Genomic DNA, 7,500 nt, shown 5'->3' with positions numbered 1-7,500 from the left:
TCTCTCTATCTCTCTCTCCCTCGCTCACACTCGCTCTACTTTCTCTCTCTCTCTCTCTCTCTCTTTCTCTCTCTCTCTCTCTCTCTCAGCTTGGTTGACCGAGGATGTCATGATATTTAGATAATCATTATTGTTAAAAATTAACAACAAATTTGTATAGTGCATTTAAATTCAAGTACAGAAATATGCAACTCCTCAATGAATTTTGCCTGAGTAGATTTCTTTGGCGTTCGATAAATGCATTCAATATGGAAAGTGGTTTAACTGGATATAAAATTAAAACATGCCGTTTTGTGTCTTTGTTTTGTTGTACAAAACGCGAAAGTGTTTGATAAGATATTGTTGTTGCATGTAAAACCTTTTTGTTTCCTTTTATAAAATAATAAATAACTACAAAAGTAATAAATGGATTATTTAAAAACTTTGTATGCACATTATTAAATTGATGTTCTAAGCGCACGACAAATTTTATTACTCTCGCTAAATTTTCAATGTCCGTATCCAAGGTGTTATCTTTGCCCATTGAATCAACTGTGCATGAAACAGGTGCCTAAAATTCGAAGTCAGTTTTCTCAAAACTTGGTTTTTATACTTTCCTTACTTCAAGGGGTCATATCGTGGAAATGAATAATCATAATTTTATACTTTTGGTATCAAATTTTCAGGCATAAAATAAGCTTCGATTGGGTACAAAAAATAAATTTTGAAAAACCAGACTTAATACCATTATGAGATATATACTAGGAGTAGCCCTCTCACAAGATATTATCTAAGACTAGGCTACTTATAAAATAGTATGTATATACTAAGACCAGGCCTCTCACAAGATGTTATGTATATATAATAAAACTACACATGACACTTGCACATATCTGTTAAAAACTCGGAAATAGCCTTGCAGTGGTAAATGTTTCTTTTGTTTTTTGTTTTTTTTTAACAATTATTTAGTTGAGCCAAGCCTTGAAAATCTTGAAAGTTAGAAAACTGGGTGGTTAGTCAAGAATCAAAAATAATAAACTAGATGTGAAGTCGAAGAATTGAGTTGTTTTACCTACATTTTATTATCAGTCCCTACCTTTTGTTGCAGATATTTGACGACGTCAAGTTCCTGGAGACGTGGATGGCCATGTTGGGGCGGCAGGGGAGGATGGCCGCAGGGGTGGTGAGGTCATAGAGGATGGTTATGGTTTTCAGCGGAGCAACTGGATGGGTCATTTTGGGGGGCTCCGGGGATTGTAGTGGCAGAGATCTTGACGGCGGAAGTGTTGTTGATGGCGAGGTGATGATAGGGATGTAGATGATGGAGCAACAGTTGTGACATTGTTGGTGAAGGTGGCATTGTTGGGTGACGAGATGATGGAAATCATGATGGTAAGGTTGTGGTGTTGAAGTGATGATGATGGGAAGTGATGATGATGGCAATAGTTGTGAAGGGAGGTGACAGCGGAGGAAGGGGTGATGGTGGTATTGGTGGGGTTGCAGTGATTGTGATGAAGGGATTGTGTTCGTCGAGGACGGTGGTGGTGGGTGGAAGTTGTGGGGAGGATGAGGATGCTGGAGGTAGATTCAGTGATAAAGTGATGGTGGTGGTGTGGTTCTGGACTTGGGTTCGAGTTGATTCCAACTGGTTGGGGCCGGGTGAGTTACATTCGTGTTCTTTGTTGACAAGATGATTGTGGTTGGCATTCGCATGTATTTGAAATACAGATGAGTGTACTTCTACCGGTGGGGGTGTATTTGTTTGTGTCTCAGGTACATACCCAAGTGCAGTAGGTGGACTGGAGGCCTACAGGAAACCCGGATGTGTTTGGGCAGAATGTTGATTTACATTTGTCTTGAAGACGGGCGATAGGGATGTGATTTGTTTGACTCTTTCTGGTTGGGTCATTTCGATCCTGGGTATGGAATTGTGCCATTTATCGGATCTTTATTGTTGAACCTGCTTCTATCATTTTCGCTAAGCCATGGCTTCCACTTATTACCACTAACCTCACAGCATGGTCGCTTCTATCACAACCCCTATGACTCTACCATTATTTCCCATCATCCCATCGAAAGCTATCACTTCCCAACACAACCACTGCCATCAGAATCACCTCCCATCATCATCATCTTCACCACCATAGCCCTGCCGGAGTGACTTCCATCATCACGTCACCTGCTTTGCCATTTTCACCATCATTGTCACTGCTGCTGCTTTCATCATCTACATCCCTGCCATCACTTTTATATCAACATCATTTTCTTCATCTTGAGCTCTGCTGCTGCAATCTCTGCCAATCTGACCCTGAAAGTTACTCTTAGAATGCCATGATCATTTTCAGTGGCTTTATCATCCTTGCCATCGTGAATGAAGACTTCATCTCGAGGTAGGAATTCTCTCTCTCTCTCTCTCTCTCTCTCTCTCTCTCTCTCTCTTTTTCTTTATCTGTCTCTATCTCTCTTGCTCTTTCTCTCTCTGTATATCTAGCTCTCTTATCTCTCTCTCTCTTTCTCTCTCTCTCTCACTTTCTCTCTCTAAGAGTGTGTGTGTGTTTGTGTGTGTTCTTGCATGTGCATGCATGTGTCTCTCTCTCTTGGCTTTCTCACTCTCTCTATCTTTACTTTCTCTCTCTCTCTCTCTCTCTCTCTCTCTCTCTCTCTCTCTCTCTGTGTGTGTGTGTATGTGTGTGTGTGTCTCACATTGTTTGAGTTAAATGTCCTACCAGTTGAGCTATCGGGATGGACCCAACTGTAAATAACATCAGTGATCATAATGCATTTATTTCAAAACATAATTTCTTTGATAATTTTTTACAACTACACAACAAAACATGAATTACATTTGTTTCACTACAGGACGGCATCAAGAGACGGGAGAGGATTGGGCACTCTTCAAAGGACTGTAGACTTCACCTCGAGGTAGGGATTCCAGTTGGTCTTTACCCCCCCTCTCTCTCTCCCTCTCTCTTTCTCTCCATCTCTCACATTCGCTCTACTTTCTCTCTCTCTCTCTCCCTCTCTCTCTCTCTCTCCCCCCTCCTCTCTCCCTCCTCACATCGCTCTACTTTCTCTCTCTCTCTCTCTCTCTCTCTCCTCCTCTCTCAGCTTGGTTGACCGAGGATGTCATGATATTTAGATAATCATTATTGTTAAAAATTAACAACAAATTTGTATAGTGCATTTAAATTCAAGTACAGAAATATGCAACTTCTCAATGAATAATGCCTGAGTAGATTTCTTTGGCGTTCGATAAATGCATTCAATATGGAAAGTGGTTTAACTGGATGTAAAAGTAAAACATGCCGTTTCGTGTCTTTGTTTTGTTGTACATAACGCGGAAGTGTTTGATAAGATATTGTTGTTGCATGTAAAACCTTTTTGTTTCTTTCTTATATAACAATAAATAACTACAAAAGTAATGAATGGATTATTTAAAAACTTTGTATGCACATTATTAAACTTATGTTCTAAGCGCACGACAAATTTTATTACTCTCGCTAAATTTTCAATGTCCGTATCCAAGGTGTTATCTTTACCCATTGAATCAACTGTGCATGAAACAGGTGCCTAAAATTTGAAGTCAGTTTTCTCAAAACTTGGTTTTTATACTTTCCTTACTTCAAGGGTCATATCTTGGAAATGAATAATCATAATTTTATACTTTTGGTATCAAATTTTTAGGCATAAAATAAGCTTCGATTGGGTACAAAAAAATAAATTTTGAAAAACCAGACTTAATACCATTTTGAGATTTATACTAGGAGTAGCCCTCTCACAAGATATTATCTAAGACTAGGCTACTTATAAGATATTATGTATATACTAAGACTAGGCATCTCACAAGATGTTATGTATATATAATAAGACTACACATGACACTTGCACATATCTGTTAAAAACTCGAAATAGCCTTGCAGTGTAAATGTTTCCTTTGTTTTTTGTTTTTTTTTGTTTTTTTTAACAACTATTTTGTTGAGCCAAGCCTTGAAAATCTTGAAAGTTAGAAAACTTGGTGGTTAGTCAAGAATCAAAAATAATAAACTAGATGTGAAGTCAAAGAATTGAGTTGTTTTACCTACATTTTATTATCAGTCCCTACCTTTTGTTGCAGATGTTTGACGACGTCAAGTTCCTGGAGACGTGGATGGCCATGTTGGGGCGGCAGGGAGATGGCCGCAGGGTGGTGAGGTCATAGAGGATGGTTATGGTTTTCAGCGGAGCAACTGGATGGGTCATTTTGGGGGCTCCGGGGATTGTAGTGGCAGAGATCTTGATGGCGGAAGTGTTGTTGATGGCGAGGTGATGATGGGGATGTAGATGATGGAGCAACAGTAGTGACATTGTTGGTGAAGGTGGCATTGTTGGGTGACGAGATGATGGAAATCATGATGGTAAGGTTGTGGTGGTGAAGTGATGATGATGGGAGGTGATGATGATGGCAATAGTTGTGAAGGGAGGTGACAGCGGAGGAAGGGGTGATGGTGGTATTGGTGGGGTTGCAGTGATTGTGATGAAGTGATTGTGTTCGTCGAGGACGGTGGTGGTGGGTGGAAGTTGTGGGGAGGATGAGGATGCTGGAGGTAGATTCAGTGATAAAGTGATGATGGTGGTGTGGTTCTGGACTTGGGTTCGAGTTGATTCCAACTGGTTGGGGCCGGGTGAGTTACATTCGTGTTCTTTGTTGACAAGATGATTGTGGTTGGCATTCGCATGTATTTGAAATACAGATGAGTGTACTTCTACCGGTGGGGTGTATTTGTTTGTGTCTCAGGTACATACCCAAGTGCAGTAGGTGGACTGGAGGCCTACAGGAAACCCGGATGTGTTTGGGCAGAATGTTGATTTACATTTGTCTTGAAGACGGGGGATAGGGATGTGATTTGTTTGACTCTTTCTGGTTGGGTCATTTCGATCCTGGGTATGGAATTGTGCCATTTATCGGATCTTTATTGTTGAACCTGCTTCTATCATTTTCGCTAAGCCATCATCATCATCATCATCATTGCCTTTTTCACCCTGGGTCAGGGTATAGGCCACAGACAAAAAGTTTCAATCCTTCTCTATCCTGAGCCAACTTTTTTTATCTCATTCCAGGTCTTACCACTTCTCTGTCCTTTCGGCTTTGTCTGTTGTCCTTCATAAATTCTGTAATTCCAGAAACTCTTCGGTCGCCCAAGCTAAAAAAAGGATTTGGTTTGTCTGTCTGTGTTTCTGTAACGGTTTGAGTTTAACGGAAAGGGGTGTTAACCCTTTGCCAACCCCCAACCTGGAGGACCAGGTGACTCAAAGATGGGGGAATCACACACCATTAGTCGCCTTTTACGACACGCTGGCTTGGCGTTGGGCTATTCTTGACCCTCTCAGTTGAGGGACCCCGGACACCACACGGTAAGCCATGGCTTCCACTTATTACCACTAACCTCACAGCATGGTCGCTTCTATCACAACCCATATGACTCTACCATTATTTCCCATCATCCCATCCAAAGCTATCACTTCCCAACACAACAACTGCCATCAGAATCACCTCCCATCATCATCATCTTCACCACCATAGCCCTGCCGGAGTGACTTCCATCATCACGTCACCTGCTTTGCCATTTTCACCATCATTGTCACTGCTGCTGCTTTCATCATCTACATCCCTGCCATCACTTTTATATCAACATCATTTTCTTCATCTTGAGCTCTGCTGCTGCAATCTCTGCCAATCTGACCCTGAAAGTTACTCTTAGAATGCCATGATCATTTTCAGTGGCTTTATCATCCTTGCCATCGTGAATGAAGACTTCATCTCGAGGTAGGAATTCTCTCTCTCTCTCTCTCTCTCTCTCTCTCTCTCTCTCTCTCTCTCTCTCTTTATCTGTCTCTATCTCTCTTGCTCTTTCTCTCTCTGTATATCTAGCTCTCTTATCTCTCTCTCTCTCTCTCTCACTTTCTCTCTCTCTCTCTCTCACTTTCTCTCTCTAAGAGTGTGTGTGTGTGTTTGTGTGTGTTCTTGCATGTGCATGCATGTGTCTCTCTCTCTTGGCTTTCTCACTCTCTCTATCTTTACTTTCTCTCTCTCTCTCTCTCTCTCTCTCTCTCTCTGTGTGTGTGTGTGTGTGTGTGTGTGTGTGTCTCTCTCTCACATTGTTTGAGTTAAATGTCCTACCAGTTGAGCTATCGGGATGGACCCAACTGTAAATAACATCAGTGATCATAATGCATTTATTTCAAAACATAATTTCTTTGATAATTTTTTACAACTACACAACAAAACATGAATTACATTTTTTTCACTACAGGACTGCATCAAGAGACGGGAGAGGATTGGGCACTCTTCAAAGGACTGTAGACTTCACCTCGAGGTAGGGATTCCAGTTGGTCTTTTCTCTCTCTCTCTCTCTCTCTCTCTCTCTCTCTCTCTCTCTGTCTCTCTCTCTCTCACTCTATCTCTCTCTCACGGAGGTACAGACTGTCTTCTATCCTCCTATATCTGTTTTCCTTGCTTTCTGTCTTTGTATTGAATTGAGATTACTTAGTTTTGTCCTGGCCCTGGCTGAATGCCCTAGCTTGGAGGGAAACAGTCAAATGTATAGCTATTATATGGAGATTATATTTCCATGTAAATCATCTCTCTATTATGCACTGTACGATGTTTTGTTTACATATTATATATGATTTGTAAACCTTTGATTGTATTCCTCTTAGTTTAATATTTAGTTAACAAGATAGAACTGCTTAGGATAGTAGGCTAGAATAATTCATTATTTACTAACGTTATATAATATTATAATCAGGAGCTTGGTGTGATGTGGATATAAGCGTGACATGATGTCTTCATAAGTGTTGATATATTAGTGTGGCATCATTAATAGACTTGTGCTATGTCTTCATTTAGAAGTTAGCTTTTGGGGCTCAACTTAATCACATTGTTTGAGTTAAATGTCCTACAAGTTGAGCTATCGGGATGGACCCAACTGTAAATAACATCAGTGATCATAATGCATTTATTTCAAAACATAATTTCTTTGATAATGTTTTACAACTACACAACATAAACATGAATTACATTTTTTTTCCACTACAGGAAGGCATCAAGAGACGGGATGGCGGAGAGGATTGGGCACTCTTCAAAGGACTGTAGACTTCACCTCGAGGTAAGGATTCCAGTTGGTCTTCTCTCTCTCTCTCTCTCTCTCTCTCTCTCTCTCTCTCTCTCTCTCTCTCTCTGCCCCTCTCTCTGCCTCTCTCTCTCTCTCTCTCTCTCTCTCACTCACTCTATCTCTCTCCGGGGGGTACAGACTGCGTCTTCTATCCTCCTACATCTGTTTTCCTTGCTTTCTGTCTTTGTATTGAGATGAGATTACTTGGTTTTGTCCTGGCCCTGGCCGGATACCCTAGCTTGGAGGGAAACATTCAAATGTATAGCTATTATATGGAGATTATATTTTTGTCCTTGTAAATCATCTCTCTATTATGCACTGTACTATATTTTATTTACATATTATATATGATTTGTAAACATTTGATTGT

General features: G+C 40.6%; 2 long non-coding RNA genes across 2 annotated transcripts in view; both read left to right on the top strand.

Moving 5' to 3' along the window:
• LOC144960349 (uncharacterized) overlaps positions 1-1,299 on the top strand; it is a 2,184-nt gene extending 885 nt beyond the window's left edge. The window contains exon 3 of the long non-coding RNA XR_013642847.1: positions 1,088-1,299. This is a non-coding gene — a long non-coding RNA (uncharacterized LOC144960349). The remainder of the gene's footprint in view (positions 1-1,087) is intronic.
• A 3,236-nt stretch (positions 1,300-4,535) lies between these two features.
• Positions 4,536-7,500, top strand: part of LOC144960343 (uncharacterized) — a 6,818-nt gene continuing 3,853 nt past the window's right edge. Inside the window, exons 1-3 of the long non-coding RNA XR_013642846.1 lie at positions 4,536-5,782; positions 6,270-6,332; positions 7,055-7,124. This is a non-coding gene — a long non-coding RNA (uncharacterized LOC144960343). The remainder of the gene's footprint in view (positions 5,783-6,269; positions 6,333-7,054; positions 7,125-7,500) is intronic.

The sequence above is a fragment of the Berghia stephanieae genome, chromosome 1, assembly GCF_034508935.2.
Source record: "Berghia stephanieae isolate SIO BIC M18660-M18661 chromosome 1, UCSD_Bste_1.3, whole genome shotgun sequence".
In the NCBI taxonomy this organism is placed as follows: Eukaryota; Metazoa; Mollusca; class Gastropoda; order Nudibranchia; family Aeolidiidae; genus Berghia; species Berghia stephanieae.
The sequence above is the reverse complement of the archived record's forward strand: the minus strand, read 5'-3'. Positions and strand labels throughout refer to the sequence as shown.